The sequence below is a fragment of the Coenobita brevimanus genome, chromosome 72, assembly GCF_032717465.1.
Source record: "Coenobita brevimanus isolate Jiangsu-jjx chromosome 72, ASM3271746v2, whole genome shotgun sequence".
In the NCBI taxonomy this organism is placed as follows: Eukaryota; Metazoa; Arthropoda; class Malacostraca; order Decapoda; family Coenobitidae; genus Coenobita; species Coenobita brevimanus.
The window spans coordinates 7,978,088-7,995,117 of NC_137025.1; the positions used below are offsets into that span (position 1 = coordinate 7,978,088).

Genomic DNA, 17,030 nt, shown 5'->3' on the forward strand with positions numbered 1-17,030 from the left:
TTGGTGTGCATCAGGGGACAGTCTTGAGCCCCTTGTTGTTTATCATAGTACTTGAAGCCCTCTAACATGACTTCAGAAATGGACTTCCGTGGTAGATGTTGTACGTCAAGGTTTGAGGGGATCTCGCCCATATGTTATTTTTCCCTTAAGATTATGTATTCACAGTACTCAAAACCACAACGCACGAGGTCGTGGACCACCCATCCACTTGTGTACTGTGCGAGCCCTCTGTTCCACCCTACCCTGCGCATCTTAGGCCTACCCCTGGTTTTGCAATGGGTTTTTATTTATTTATATTTTTTTACTGATTCTGATGATATTTTTGACTTAAATTTTGTGTTTAGGCTGCTTTATAAACTGTTTTTAGTCTTGGATTAATGTTTTAATCATAGTTGGAGTGAACACTGTCATTTGGGGCACGGATTCTCGCCTATCAGACGAGGTACAAAACAGTGTGGACAAGTAGGCGACTGAGTAAAGAATATTTCATGTTTGACCATTGAACTGTCATCTAACCTATCATGGAATACATGTTAATAATTGTAAATAAGCATTAATAATATGAAAGCCTTAGAGAGTAAATATTTCATGCATTGATGAGAACTGTGACATTGATAAATCATGTGTATACATTTGGGCTGTTCAAGGAAAAACACTTTGAAAATACAAAGGAATTTCTGAAATGTTGGATAATAAGAGAGAGGAAAATAAAGGAGCTCAGCAACCAGAACAGTAACTAAAACAACGTATAGAGGGGCCATTGAACAGGCCATCTTGATCACATCATTGATCGATAAATCATGTGTTTACATTCATGCTGTTCAAGGGAAAATGCTCTGAAAATACAAAAGAATTTCTAAATAAATGTTGGAAAATAAGAGAGAAGAAAATAAAGGAGCCCAGTGTGGTGATATTGGGTCGTGCGATGGGTTGGCAACATTGTGATCACTGATCTGGCAGCGCTGCATGAGATTCAAAATGGTGGTTGTTTTCAGTGGTCTGATGCCAGTGCTCTGCCTAATCTAGGGATATGTCTCGTATAATCTTATGGTATGGATTTTATGTTGAATAAAGCCTAGAGTTAAGGCCTGTGTTTTATCACAACAATTTATTCAACACAAATATCCTATTGGTAGTGGTACTGGAGTGGACCCAAGGAGCAGGCTAACCACCACGCTACTGGTAAACAGAGGCTACAACATGGAATGTCTACTGAAACCGGGGAGGCTAGACTCTGACCCCTGCTCATCAACGGCTGCTCAGGAATGGAAGCACTGGTTCAAGACCTTTGAAAAGTTTTGGGGAGTCCTTCCTCAGGAAAATCTAGACAAGCTAGGTTTACTTATCAACTTGTGTCACCAAAAATCTATGAGGCTATTTCTGAGTGTACTACCTATGAGGATGCTATTAGTACCCTAAAATCACAGCATGTTAAGCCCACAAATGAAGTTTTTCACACCATCACCTTGCAACTCGCCGCCAGCAGGTTGATGAGTCCTTAGATGAGTACTTTCAAGCACTGAAAATTCTGAGTAAGGATTGTAATTCCCAGGCTGTGACAGCTGCTCAGTATTGTGAAGAGTCCATCAGGGATGCATTTATCAGTGGCCTGTAATCATCATTGATAAGGCAGCATTATTGGAGAATAAAACCTTGGATTTAGCCACTATGTTTGACCAGGCAAGAGCTTTAGATTCAGCCCAAAGGACTTCTGAAGTGTGCAGTACCACCCAGCCTTCTCAAGTGGTAGCTAAGTGTTGCAACTCCTGACCAAGATACTGTGGAACCTTATGTTGTAGGTGCCAAGTGTTTCTTTTGTGACTTTTCAAGTCGTCCACATCCAGAGTGTCCAGCATGTGAAGCAGTTTGCCATAAATGTCAGAAGGGGGGTCACTCTGCCAAGGTGTGTCGTGCTAAATCATCAACAACAGCTGTTGCTTCTACAGGTCCCAGTGACCATGCAACACTAGCGACAGTGACTTCTGTAGCTACTCCAAATTCACTATCGAAAGCAGTTGTAAAAGTCTTCATCAAGGGAGCAGAGATAGACATTCTTATTGACAGTGGCAGCTTTGAAAGTTTCATCCACCCAGACTTAGTTAAGCACCACTCCTTGATTGTCCAGTACTCATCAAGTGCTGTTTCCATGGTATCAATGTCTCTCTCTGCTCGGACATCAGGGTTTTGCCAGGAAGTCTTCAGAGTTAACGGCCAGGATTAGCAAGGTGTACGTCTAGCTGATTTGTCACAACTGTACTCCGATGTGAATCTTGGTCAGGACTTCCTGAAACCGCATGGTAGTGTTACTCTGACGTATGGAGGTAAATTACAACCTCTTGTCATCTGTGGGCTTAGCACATTAATAGTGGACCCACTGAAGCTGTTTGCCAATCGTACAGCTGATTGCCATCCTATATCAGCTATGTCATGCTGCTGTTCTTATGAAGATCAGATGGTCAGTGAGAAGGAAACCCAGAGGCTGCTGAAGGAGAGTATAATAGAACCAAGTAATTCCTCTTGGCATGCACAGGTTGTTGTCATCAAAGATAATTCTAGGAAGCGGCAACTGGCCATCAACTACTCTGAGACTATCAACAAATTCACGCTTCTTGATGGGTACCTTCTACCTCGTATTGATGATGCAGTGAACAAAATTGCTCAGTACCATCTTTATAGCACTATTGATCTACGGGGCGCCTATCATCAAGTCCCCATCAGGAATAAAGACAAACCTTACACAGCATTTGAAGCTGGTGGCAGCCTGTATCAGTTTATTCAAGTCCCCTTTGGGGTCACAAATGGGGTGGCTTGCTTCCATCGGATAATGGATTCATTCATTCAGGAAAAGCAACTCACTGGAATTTATGCATACTTGGAAGAATAGCAATTCACTGGAACTTATGCATACATTACCATTTGTGGCATGACCCTGGAGGAACATGATGCTAACCTTAATAAGTTTCTGGTGGCTGCCAAGAAGAAAAATGTAAGTTACAATGAGAAGTTTACTTTTTCAACAAAAAGGCGTAGCATCCTTGGTTATGTGGTGGGAGGAGGAGAAATATGTCCAAACCCTGAATGACTTTGACCTTTACGTGAACTGCCAGTGCCTCATGACAAGAAGTCACTCCACCGAGCTCTCGTCCTCTTTGCTTACTACTCACAGTGGATATATGACTATTCGAGCAAGGTTTGCTATCTGAGTGCTACCACTACATTCCCTGTGACAAAGAAAGCAGAATCAGCTTTTCACATTCTCTAGCAGGACTGAAATTTCAGTAGTTTAGGGAATCGATGAGTCTTTACTGGTCAAAGTGGAAACTGATGCATCTGAAGTTGCCATTGCAGCAATTCTCTCTCAGGCAGGGCATCTGGTAGTCTTCATTTCAAGAACATTTCAAGGACCTGAGAGGTGCCATGCTTCTATAGAAGAGGAAGTCCAGGCCATCACTGAAGCAGTTTCCCATTCGAGGCATTATTTGACAGGCAGGCTTTTTGCTGTAAGGACTGACTGGCGTTCTGTGAGGTATATGTTTGACAAGCAGCATAAAAGTAAGTTAAAGAATGACAAGATATTGCACTGGAGGATGGAACTATCTTGCAATGACACCGATATTCTGTACCGACCTGGTCGAGAAAACATTTCTCCTGATACGTTCTCTAGGTTCCACTGTGGAGCAGCTTGTCATGACCAGCAATCACTGTTAGCACTCCATTAGGCTTTGTGTCACCAAGGGGTTACTCTCTTGTACCATTTTGTTAAATCTAAGAATATGCCCTACTCAGTGGAAGATGTGCGAGAAGTGATCAGATCATGCAGAGTATGTTCATAGTGCAAGCCAAACTTTCATCAGCCAGAAAAGACTCATCTCATAAAAGCTATGCAGTCTTTTGAGGTACTGAATGTGGATTTCAAAGGACATCTGCCCAATACAGACAGGAATCGTTATTTCGTTATTAGTGTAGATGAGTATTCAAGGTTTCCTTTAGTTTTCCCTTGTGCAACTATTACTGCTTCGACGATCATTAGTTGTCTTCCTCAGTTGTTCTCAATTTTTGGCATGCATGCCTATATCCATTCAGACAGGGGACCATCTTTCATAAGCAAAGAACTGCAAGATTTTTTGGCTAGTAAAGGAATTGCCTGCTGCAGAACCACAAGCTACAACCTCCAAGGCAATGGCCAAGTGGAGTGGTTCAATGGTACAACATGGAGGGCAATTACAGTGGCTCTAAAATCGCGCGGTCTACCCATTCAATACTGGCAGGCTGTTCTAGCTGATGCTCTCCACTTAATTTGCTCATTGCTGTGCACAGCTACTAATGCTACCCCACATGAGAGACTCCTGAACTACTCACATCATTCCTTTGCTGGAGCCTCAGTGCCCTCCTGGTTATGTCACCCTGGACCTGTTCTCCTGAAGCTTCACGTTTGGATGAACAAGACAAATCCTTTGGTCGAAGAAGTGGAGCTCCTTCAAGCAAATCTGCATTACGCCCACAGTTGCCACCAAAATGGCGAAGAGACCACTGTATCAACCTGACACTTAGCCCCAGTCAAGACCCCTGTTAGTAAGGAATTCCAAGATACACCTGTGAATGTTACGAAAGATGCTTTGGCTTCTCCAGGAAATCCCCATTATGCTACCCCTACCGAAGTAGATGACCCTGCTCCGCAGGTTATTCCACCTCCAGAACACACTGAACCTAGTGAGAAAGCTCCAGTGTTAAGGTCTGGACGTACTCGTCGCCCACCTACCTGTTTTGAGTTGTAAAGACTGTATCAGATATATTGAGAAGGGGGAGAATGTGATGATATTGGGTTGTGTGATAGGTTGGCAACATTGTGATCACTGATCTGGCAGCACTGTGTGAGGAGATTCATAATGATGTTTGTTTTTTTGGTGTTCTGCTGCCAGTGCTCCACCTTTAATCTTGTGATACGTCTCTTATAAACTTATAGTATGGATTTTGTGTTGGATAAAGCCTAGAGATAAGGACTTTGTTTTATCACAACACTCAGCAACCAGAACAGTAACAAAAACGACATAAAGAGGGGCTGTTGAAAAGGCTCTCCCGATCGCATCATCAGTCTCATTCCCTGTCAAAACAATTCCCCGTCAAAACATCAGCGCTTCTCCGTCACAACAATTCGCGCCTTGGAAAATTTTGTGTCATTCATACATTGTTATTATGCATTATAGATGTTTATCTAATTGTCCCAGGGACTGTGTGATGGTGGGATTGTATGCAGTGCTACTGCTGTTTCTCTACTGAGTTTGAATACGAGTCAAAGATCGCATTCTCCAGTGACCTTGACAGGGCACAAGTGAGATGGGCGCTGGTTTTAGACTTAGGTTAACTTCGTTTGCAGATGTTAAGCCATTCAGATTGACTAAACTTTTTTTTTTTTTTTTTTTTTTTTTTTTTTTTTTTTGTTGTGAGTTTAAGACTTGGTTGGGGGGAAACCAAAGGAGTAAAAATGCATCCCTGTACTTTACATGTTAAATCTAGCCTGAGATGCGATATCTCACCTAGCGATGGGTTTTTACTTAACCAATTGCACTGTTAAACCGGGGTATGCCTGTACCTGCCCAGGGCCCCAACCAAATGGGCAGATTCACATGGCCATGTGGAATATGAGGGTGTGAATATGGAGAGCAATAGGGCAGAAGTGGTGAATGTGTTCATGAGTAAGAGATATGCCGTTATGGCATTGTGTAAAAATAAAAAACATGAAAGTGTGAAGTGGAGTGGGAGGGTGTAAAGTGTGTGAGGTCGAGCATGAATGGGAGAGGAAGGTGCAAAGAAGGAATTGTTTTGTTGATGAATGAAGTGTGGGAGAGTGGAGTGAGAGATTACAGATGTGTCACCTCACGATGTATGTATGTCAAGTTCAAGTTTGAGAAGGTAAAAGTGGCTGTGATTGTAGCATATGCACCATGTGATGACAGGAGTGAGAAAGACAGGTTATTCGGATGAGCTGGATGAAGCAGTGGGAGAAATGCCCAGGGGCTATAAAGTGATCGTAATGGGTGATATGAATGGAAGAGTAGGCACTGGTCCTTGGGATGACATAATGGGTTGTAGTGGAGTACCAGGAGAAAATGATAATGGGAAGCAACTGAAGGATATGTGTCAGGAAAGAAGGTTGTGCATTTGTAACTCATATTTCAGACACAAAGATGCACATAAATATACATGATGTAGAGGGAACGGGGATCACGTTGAAAGGAGCTAGATTGATTATGTTCTTTTAGAGGGGTTGATGCTGGGAATGGTTTCTGATACGAGGGCCATGAGAGGACGACGTGGAGATCTGTCAGATTATACGATTGTGGTATGTAAGATCAAGCTGAGAGGGGTGAGGTGGCCCAGGAGAGAGAGGAGCAGTCAGGGAGAAAGAATGAAAGTCGAGAAGCTGAGGATCAACGAAATGGCAGAAGAATACAAGACCAAAGTAGGGGAGGAGTTAGAATCAGTGTATTGGAATGAAATGGATCTGGACAGCCTATGGAATGCATATAGGGATTGCATAGTTAGGAATGCTAAAGTGGTGTGTGGTGTGGCAAGAGTAACAACAAAGAAGAAAGGTACGTCATGGTGGGTTGAAGAGGTTAATAGAGCAGTGGAGGAAAAAAGGAAGACGTGGCTATAGGACAGGGGCTCAATTGAAATAAGCAACTGAATTTATTGAGAGCAAGAAGCACGTAAAGAGACTAGTGAAGAGGAAAAAGGAGGAAGTAAATGATGATCCAGGAAGAAAAGTGAATGCAAATTACGCTGAAAATAGGAGGTTAGTCCTGAAAGAGATGCGGAAATGTAGAAGTGACAGCGGAAAGAAATGTGAAAGTGTGAAGGATGTAAGTAGTAGATTATTAACCCATGGGGATGAAGTAAGGACCAGATAGAAGGAATATTTTGAAAGCCTGGTTAATGGGAGTAGAGAGAGCAGTGTGGCTGTGAACATGATAGGTTTTGGGGGTATTGCATAGCAGCAATGCAGTGCCAGGAAACGTGACACTCGCACAGGTGAAGAACTCTGTGAAGTGGCTGAAAAATGGGAAGGCAGCTGGGGATCATGAGGTGTATGCAGAGATGAGTAAGTGTAGTGGGGAGAGTGGAATGAAGTGCTTGTTGGAGATATGTAAGAAGGCATGGATGAGTGAAACTGTGCCTGCGGAGTGGAAAAAGGCTGTGATTGTGCCCCTGTACAAAAATAAGGATGAGTGAAGTGAGTGCAAGAATTATCGTGGTATAAGTTTATTGAGTGTTGTAGGGACGGTATATGGAAGAATTATTATAGAAAAAGTAAAAGAGATATCAGAAGTCCTAATGAGTGATGAACAGGGTGGCTTAAGGAGTGACAGAGGATGTATGGATCAAATATTTGCAGTGAGACAGATAGTGGAGAAGGCTTGCGAGAAGGACTATAAGGTGTTTATGGCACTCATGGATCTGAAAAAGTATACAACAAAATAGACGGAGAAGGGTTATGGAAGGTTTTGCGCATGTACAGTGTAGATGACAAGCTGCTAGGTGCCATCAAGCTTTTATGATGGTAGTGAAGCATGTGTAAGGGTAAATGGACATTTAAGTGAATGGTTCACAATTGGTCGTGGCGTGCGAGGTTGTGATATCCCCATGGTTGTTCAGTATGTACAGTATATGGATGGGGTGATGAGAGAAGTGAAAACACGAGTAATGGAGAAAGGGATTGTGTTGGTAATGAATGGTAATGGATGGGATATCTCAAATTTGTTGTATGCTGATGATGCAATACTACTTGCAAATGCCACCCTAGAACTTGGTAGACTAGTGCAGAGTTTTGTTGATGTCTGTGAGTGTCATGCCTTTAGAGTAAATGTAGAAAGGAGTAAAATTAAGAAATGACTCCCAGTGTGATGTTACAGTGAATGGAGAGAGACTGGAATTGATGAGAGAGTTCAAATATCTGGGTACAGTGATAGAAAAGAGAGGAAAATGTGCAGTAGAAGTGGAAAGTAGAGTAACACAAGGTAGGAGAGTAACTGGTGCCATGAAGGCCATGATAAGAAACAGAGGCTTGAGTGTTGCAGCTGCATAATGTTTACATGAATGAGTGTTAGTGCCAACTTTAACGTGTAGGCATAATATGATAAAACACAATACTGTATGTAACTGTGGTATGCAACTATATAGCCATAAGTAACAATATGTAAAATAGGTAGTTAAGTCTGAGTTCTCCAGGAAGAGACAACTACACATCCCCTTTACCTAGTCGAATCAAGATTGCCAAACACCCCTTATCGTGTGCCGGAAATGTGACTGACACACACACACACAAACGTATGCATAGTACGGCCACACACTTTAACCGGAAGCTACAGCTACCCCAAATTGATTTAGGACCTCCCCCCACAAGGTATTAAAAAACACAGAAATCATAGTATATCACAATGTTTGTTCATGAAATGCCATTCATTTGTATGAAATCATGTTTCCCTTGTTTTTCAGGACAAGTTGGATGTGTTTTGGCATAGAATCACTTTGATCTCTAAAGTAATCTAAGGGCATTTCTTTACACCAAACATATGTCAGTTCAGTCTTGAGGTTGTCCAGATTGGATGTCTTCTTCTCTGCCATGATTTTTTTCATCTTTGCCAGGCAGTTTTCTGTCAGATTTAGATCTGGACTGTTGCCAGGCCAGTCAAGGACCTCAGTCCGATTATCCTGAAGCCATTTTGTCACCTTTATTGACTTGTGACATGGAGCTGAATTGTGCATGAAAAAGTCGCACCCACTAATAGCAAAGAAGTTTAACAAATGATCTTTCAGAACTTGAATGTACTGGCCACCATTCATCATCAAGTTCTTAGGAAGAAAGTAGAGACCTCCCCTTCCCATTTCACCTGAGAAACACCCCTTATTGTGGGTGCATAACAGTCGGCACCATGTAAGCAGGGTCATATCGACTATGGGAGGCAGGACGACGAATCTTGGCAGAACGCACCTGGAACACTTGAAATTTGCTTTCATTGGAAAACATAATTTTTCTCCACTCATCTAACGTCCAGTGTGCATACTTCTTGGCAAACTGAATGCGCTGCTTCTTCATGCGGTCAGTGAGAAGCGGTTTCTTGGCTGTGGTGTGGCTTGGCAAACCCAGCTCCTTCTGCAAGCGGTGTTGGATAGTTCGAATTGAGACGTCTTGTAACAGCTGGGGATGCATTCTCTTCAATTCTGCTGCTGTCAGTCGAGCATTCTTGATTATGTCCCTCTTCAGAAGCGTATCTGTACCTCTGGAAGTCATCCTTTTCTTTCCACTGCCATGTTTGTGCTCTGGTACGACATCAGGTGGCTGCAGCAAGAATCTTCATGATGGTCGACTTTGCGCATCCAGTACGTTCACAAATCATGTTGATAAGGACATTATTCTGCCACCATGCAATGATGCGGACCCTCTCATCCCTTGAGCAATACTTCCCAGGCATGACAACTCAACTCTAGGAAAATAATGGAAGATGGTAATGCATACAAAAAAAAAAGAGGGAGGTGCAAGCTTGGAGTGACGTGAACATATACTCCCACTCTCGCTTCTGGGCAAGCACTGATGTGCTGAGTGTTTCACCACCTCCCGCCAAAACCAGAGGAGTTTCCAGTTACTTCTTGCACAAAGAATTAACTTGGTAGAGGTGGAAACACAAAGCAAAGACAGACAACTCTCCCATAGCAGTTGTGTGTGTGTAGGTCCTAAGTCAATTTGCAGTGGGTGTAGAGGGGGATATAAGTTGATATCACATGTAGGAAAGTTAGTGAGACAAGGAGAGAACAAGAGAGAAAACATAGAGTGATTGGGAGTAGGAGAGTGAGAGTAAAGTAGGAAGACTGCACCTAGCACAAACTGCTATTAACCATAGGCTACACGGGTCATGCCAAGTTCTTAACTTTTATTCATATAACTGTCTCACAATAATATCCATTGACCCAAATCTGCCCATTTCATCATCCCACTTAAAATACAAAGAGGATAACAGAACAGAGAAGGCTTACCCTGACGTCTCCTGCAACGCCACACCATTACTCTCTCCTGGTGCCACTCCATCAACAGTACAACAAGATACCCTTCTCAGTATAATTACACCCCTCGGCTATGTCTGCTATGTAAGTAGACGTAGCCGAGGGGTGTAATTATATTGAGAATGGTATCTGGTTGTTTCATCGATGGAGTGGCACCAAGAGAGAGAGAAATGGTGAGGTGTTGTCGATGTCAGGGTAAGCCTTCTCTGTTCCGTTATCCTCTTCATATTTTAAATGGAATGATGAAATAGGCAGATTTGGGTCAGTGGAGTTTATTGTAAGACAGTTATATGAATAAAAGTTAAGAACTTGATGTGACCCATGTAGCCTATGGTTAATAGCAGTTTGTGCTAGGTGCAGTTCTCCTACTTTACTCTCACTCTCCTACTCCCTATCGCTTTCTGGTCTCTCTCTTGTTCTCTCCTTGTCTCACTAACTTTTCTACATGTGATATCGGATTTAAATCCCCTTCTCACTTCAGGCTAAAATGTGTGGGCGTACATTTGTGCTTGTGTGTGTGTGTGTGTGTGTGTGTGTGTGTGTGTGTGTGTGTGTGTGTGTTGGTCAAGTTTCTGGCACATGATCAGGGGTGTTCAGCAGTCTTGATTTGCTTAGGCAAAGGGGATGTGTAGTTGTCTTTTCCTGGAGAACTCAGTCATAACTACCTATTTTATATATTATTACCTATGGCTATATGGTTGCATACTGTAGTTAACACATAGTATTGTGGTATAACATTATGCCTACAAACATATGGATATGAGCCTATGGTGTGGCATAAAAATGAAAAGTCAAGAGTGAGAGCAGTGGGGATGGGACTGCTGGGGAATGTATGTGAAATACAGAGTGGATAGGACATGAAATACAGTAATGTGATTCGTGAAAGATGCGAAGTGAGGAAGCCTGTGGACACCAGAATCGAAGAGAGTGTACTGAGATGATATGGTCATGTGGAGAGAATGGATAACAGTAGAGTGGTGGAAAAGGTATATATGAATGAATTTGATGGAGAGAGGAGGCGAGGTAGGCCAAGGAGAAGGTGGAGGGATATGGTGGATGAGTGTGTGAGGAAGAGAGGTATGGAAGTCGGTGAGGCTAGGGGACTGATTAGAGATTGAGCTGGCTAAATGAATGTTGTGAGAAGTCCATGATCAGGTATTTGGCACCCCTTTTTAACGTGACAGCATCCGGACTGACTCTATCAGATATGTTTTTTTTTTTTTTTTTTTTTTTTAAGCTACAGATTGTGGTGAATGTTTTTGGCGTATCAGGTAGGGCCAGGATTCTGGGGACATGAATGATGAGTGAATGGAAGCGTGGCCTATTGGACTGGGCAGACTTGGGCTGTCTGGATGTTGCTGCTCCTCACCCTGCCCAAGGGTGGGAAAGGAGTTCTGGATGATGACGATGATGATGATTCAAACTCGTCACTAAAGTCTTATGAAGAGGGGAGGGGAGGGGAAGAAAACCAACCTTGTGAGCTGGCAGGATTCCAAAGTGGGTATTCAACAACTGATCATCTACACACATTTAATTAGCTAATTGAGAATACAACAAAATGTAATAAGCCAGTGTGCCTAGGTTTTGTTGATAATGAAAAGGCTTTTGACTCAGTGGAGCACATAACAGTTGTAAATTCATTACAGGAACAAAGAGTAAACAAGAACTTTGTAAAATTACTTGAAAACATATACAAAGAGGAAACTGCCACAGGTAGGTTACATAAAGACCCAGAAGAAATTGAGACTGAGAAAGGCATGGATCAGAGAGATAGTGTACACTTCGGTGTTTCATTGTTAAAAGAGTGCAAGTTAAAATTAAATTAAGTAAGCCATAGTGCTCCTCCTCTGCTTCTGTTTGACAGACTGATGTAAATAAACCCAAGTTCACATCGATTTCTCAACATTTACTAGTTGCATCCATTTACAGGATTAAACAACATGCTACTGTACTTCTGAATGAACACTATTGTTCTTCACATCTCCTTTGATCAGTTAATTGAGCCTTAGCTCATTTTCTTGATCTGGTAGTCACACACTCTAATAGGATGAAAGAGACCTGTTTCTTTTGAACCTCATTGGACAAGCATGCAGCCTTTGTCTGCTTGGGCATCATCTGGTTCTGGTGACTGACAGTCTGAATGAGAAACTGCTTTTGAGTTTTGTCCTTGACCGAGCTGTTGATCTGGATATCTGGATGAAGGCAATGGCCCTTTCAGCACTATCGTTGATGACTTTCAGAGCTTTGACCCTCTCCTTGAGTGTCTCATTTTGAATCAGATCATGAACATCATCAACATCGGAATCCATCAAAAGCTGGAAGAGGCGCTTGCTCCAAGAGGTGATGAAGCTGGACAGAGTTGTTGTATCTGTGAAGTGGAGCCCCTTCCCTTCCAACCTCTTGAGCTCTTTCCTTGTTCCTGGTTTTAACAGTTGCTGTAGCACATGGCTCTTCTCGATCATTGGAGAAGACCAGAGAAACGAGATCGGACAGGTACCAGAGGTGCTGGGAAAAGACTTTGTGACCACCGTGGGAAGCTCTTGATCCTTGTACCTCTGCATGGTCTTGATCAAGTCATTGTTGACTGGTTCATGCTGTGGAATGTTGGCTTCATGCCAGTACTTGATGTACACCAAGCTGATGAAGGAGGGCCACATGCCAGAGGCCTCTTGCCATGTGGTGAGTCAGCTCCAGCTGGTTTTTGAAGAGGACAATTTTGATGACGTAGGTAGCCTTGGCCATCCACCTTATTTGGTGATAGGCTCCTGGGGATCAGAAGCAGAATTTTCCGTGGCCGGAGATGTTCCCTGCGAGAAAGAGGAGGCAGAGCTTCAGGAATTCTCCATAGTCCTCACCTGGGTGGCTTCCGTCACCCAGGACCTCGCCCAGGAAGTCCACCATCACCAACTGTTGTGATTTGGAGAAGTCATTGAGAGGCTTTTCTTAATCCAGCAATTTGCAATAGGATGTTTGGTCGATGAATTCCCATCGCTTCTGAAATCTCTTGAAGACAAGGATTTCTGGCCCACTTGAAGGTCCAGTGCTCGAATACATGCATAAAAACAACCTCATAAATGTGGTGCCAACACACTGACCACAGAAGAGAGCAGCCTAGGAAGGCTTCGATTCGAATGCAAGTGCTAGTGAGCATCCTGCTATATGCTGCACGCAGTCTTGTTGAAGGAGAAGCCAACGATGTGATCTTTCAGTCCAAGTCTCTCAACTTCTTTGAAGATGGTGTTGGGAACTTCTTGTCCCAATCCATCTGAGGCAACAGGATTGCCAAGGATTTCTTCGAAGCCCACTCCCGAGGCAACCACCGCATTTTGGTCCCTGACACTCCATTTGTTTAGCAGTAGAGGAAAGAGTTTCCCGTCCCAATGAAGACGAATGCGTGGGGTTCCTTGAAGGTCTCATTCTTGAGCTCCATTATAAGCATCTCCCTGTTCTTGGCCCACATTCAGTGAACTGCACGGAGGAATTGCCAAGTGGCTCGCGTCAACTCCCAAGCTCTTCACTGAGGCAATGTAAGAGGCCGATGCCTGTTGAACTGACTAGCCTTCGCTGTCCCAGGAGGAAGTCAGGTTCACATCCAAAGAAGCTGTTGCCTTCTGTTTTGGAGGCCATCGTAGGGGTTTTGACAATGGAGCCTTGAAGTCTTGATCATTATCTTCTGAATTGGAAGCTGAGAATGAAGACGAATGGGGAATTGGAGCCTTTTCCATCAGTTGTTGAACTTCTATGTCTTGTCTGCTCTTTCACTCTTCTTGCTTCCTTGCAGCTTCCTCCTTCTTCTGCGAGACTGCAAGGTGCATCTTGTCAAGGGTTCCCATCATAAGAACTCATCTGGTCATCCCTCTGTTACAGAAGGAATTGTCAGTCTTCCTTGTGAACATCCTTCCTTTTAAGGATGTCAGCGCTGGAGATGTCGAGGAAGTCTCGGAGGTCATCCTTCCAAATCGTTCGCCTTATGACTGCTCCCTGTGTCTGCTAACTCTTTTCCTTTTTCAGCTGAAGATAATCTTGATACAGTTTCTTGATGGAAAGGTGGGTGTTGGCTTCCATCTTCGTAGGCAGGCTGAGTTTGGCCCAAATCTCCTTGAGCTTGTTGCTCATTTGAAACGTGACTTCAGGGATGGGCTTGTTGGGCTCATGATGTTGGTGGACAAAGAACAGAAGAACTAGTTCCTTTGAAGGCAGCCGAGCCCTTAAAATATTCTAGGGTGGCTTGTCCACCAGCCAAAGTGTTGAAGCACTACGAGTGCTGGACATTTCGCTGAGTACCTGGAAAGAACGAGAGGAAAAAAAGTTGCAGAAGTGTGCGACATCTAAATGTTGTTCATAAGAGCTGAAATTTTGCACACAACATGAGCATCCGTTACTGTTAACAATCGCTACTGATATGATGATCAACTTCCTAGTTGGACACAGTGGAACACCCTACTGTACAGTTTTGCCAAAATTATTTACAGCATGCCTTGAAAGCCTTTCAGAAAGTTAGAGTGGGCAAACAAAGGAGTAAATATTTATGGAGAAAACTTAAACCATTTAAAATTTACAGATGACGTTGTCCTGATCTCAGGAACAGCTGAGACATTTCAGGAAATGTTAAATGACCTAAATAGAATAAGTCTCAAAAGTAGGACTAAAAATGAACCAGAGTAAACCTGTTGTTTAATTCAATTATACCAAATAGTGTAAAAACAAAAGAAATAAAGAAATTCTTGAAGAAAATGGGGAGTACAGTTACTTGGGGCAAATACTAAAATTAAGAGACTATGAAAATGAAATAAAAAGATACATTAACCCCCCCCCCCATCCCAACGTTTTCTGGGCAGTGGTACGCCCCAGTCCCGACATTTTTGGACCTTTTTTTTTTTTTTTGGCTCAAACATCCGCTTTTGGTGAGAAACATCGAAAATTCATGGAGAAATCGCTCACCTGAGGTTTAAAATACTCGATCCAGGTAGGAGTACCTCCTTACCTTACAGGGTTTTCTATCAGGCTGGCTGCAAAGAAAACGAGTTCTATGGGAGGATAACTATTCCAAACCACTCATAAACGGTATTTATTTATTTATTTGGTACGAATTTATATATAGTTTGAGAGTATATTGGTTTTCAAACGGTAATATAGGCATTATAAGCATTGTTTCACTCACTAACTCATCACCATTCCTGACCTTTTTTTGCCACATTACCTGATCATCATTTCTGACTGTTTCTTCCTCTAATGCTATGTAAATTTTATCCTCCACATTGTCATCGATTGGGGAAACACTCTGGCCCTGAATGTCTTTATTGGCCAGGTCACTGGTAACAGGTGAATTGCTGAGACAGTGGTGTGCAGGGGGGGGGGGAGTTTATGCGGTGTAAGGCATTGTCCCTGCTTGGCGTCTTGTAGAGGAATAGAGGAAGGTGTCCTGTGTATACGTGCCAAAAATCACTCGCGAATATTGAAAATTGTGCAAATTAGGGACCTTGCAATGTTGCCGCGTTAATGTATGTCTCCGGGATGTGAGTGCACATCATGTGAGGACGTGAATTCACGTCTCCGGGACAGGGCGGGTTAACTAGGTGGTAGGTGATGGCAGCCATCATCTACTCATTTGATGTAGTGCTGTCTACTTCTGCCTTCACCTTTGTCATTCCTTTTCTGTGCCCTCCTCTTCTTCCTATTTCTCCCATCTTTCTTGTCACTTTTTATTACTCTTCTTCCCTTTTCAGGTGGTTTTACATTGAGTGACAAGTCTGATGGTTTCCTGTAAGCCAGGAAACCATTTACAACACTGGGTGTAACCATGTTTCATACGTTTCAGCAATTGGGTTGGTGGAGGGTTAGTTCTCCTCTCTATAAAACAACTAAAAGTCAAACAGCCACCCCTTATGGGATTATGGCGTCTGGCTATAGATAGAGAGATAGATAGGTAGTTGGATGGAAATCTTTCAGTAAACATGGAGACATCATGAAAAGTAGCTTGCCAGTTTGTTTGTGTGAAATGAAAGGCATATAATGAATGCATAATCCAAGTTATGACATACAGTTGTGTACCTGGAAACTGACACAATCAGTGGGGAAAAACTGATCTGTTCTCAAAGAGCAATGGAAAGGTTAGTGTTTGGAATTTTTTGAGGAATAGAAAATTAGTGTGGGAGAGAGCAGACTGAAGTCAAAGACATAGAAGTTATAATACAGTATTTCCCAACCTGGGGGGCGCACCCCCGTAGGGGGGGCATTTGAGACTGCCAGGGGGGACATGGGGTAATCAAATTTCAACATAGGGCTAGGCCATTCAGATGCATACAGAGTATTCCCAAAGATATGTATGAATAAGAAACTTTGATAGGAAAATATCAAAACTGTCATTTCAAGCAACCGCATCCATATGGAAGAGAGAAAAACATCATTGTTTAGGCATCAGAGGGGTGGCAGGGCATCATGAATACAGCCCTGACCTCGGGGAGGGGCAGAGCTAAAAAGGTTGGGAACCCCTGTTATAACAGAACAGAAATGGAGGGGGGGCAGATCACGTAGCAAGAACAAGGGATAACTGATGGAGCAAGAGACTGGCTGACTGCAATCCAAGGGATTGCATGTGTAGCAGAAAGATGCCAGACAGGAGGTGAAGAGATGAGATACAGAAGTTTGCAGATAAAACTTGGCAGCGATTGGCTCAGTCAAGGAATTCATGGAGATGGTTAGAGAAGGCCTTTGTTCAGCAGTGGACTTGCAGTGGTTGATGATGATAATAGGTGTGGGTGCATTTGAGCATGATACCCTATTTGTACTAATAAATTGTATTATGTTGCAGGTATGGAGAACAAGGTGGTTGGGTTGGTGGCTCCAGATCAAACTCTTGGGACCACAATCCTACTAGAGAAGAAGGGGAACAACCTGGTTGGTTTGGTAGTCCCAGATCAAACTTTAGGCACCAAGACCACACCAGAGGAGGAGGAAGAGGTAGAGGAGGA

At 43.0% G+C, this 17,030-nt stretch overlaps 1 pseudogene; it reads left to right on the top strand.

Annotated features, from left to right (window-relative positions):
• Positions 1-1,200: 1,200 nt before the first annotated feature.
• Positions 1,201-1,770, top strand: LOC145407247 (uncharacterized; annotated as a pseudogene).
• The last annotated feature ends 15,260 nt before the right edge of the window (positions 1,771-17,030 follow it).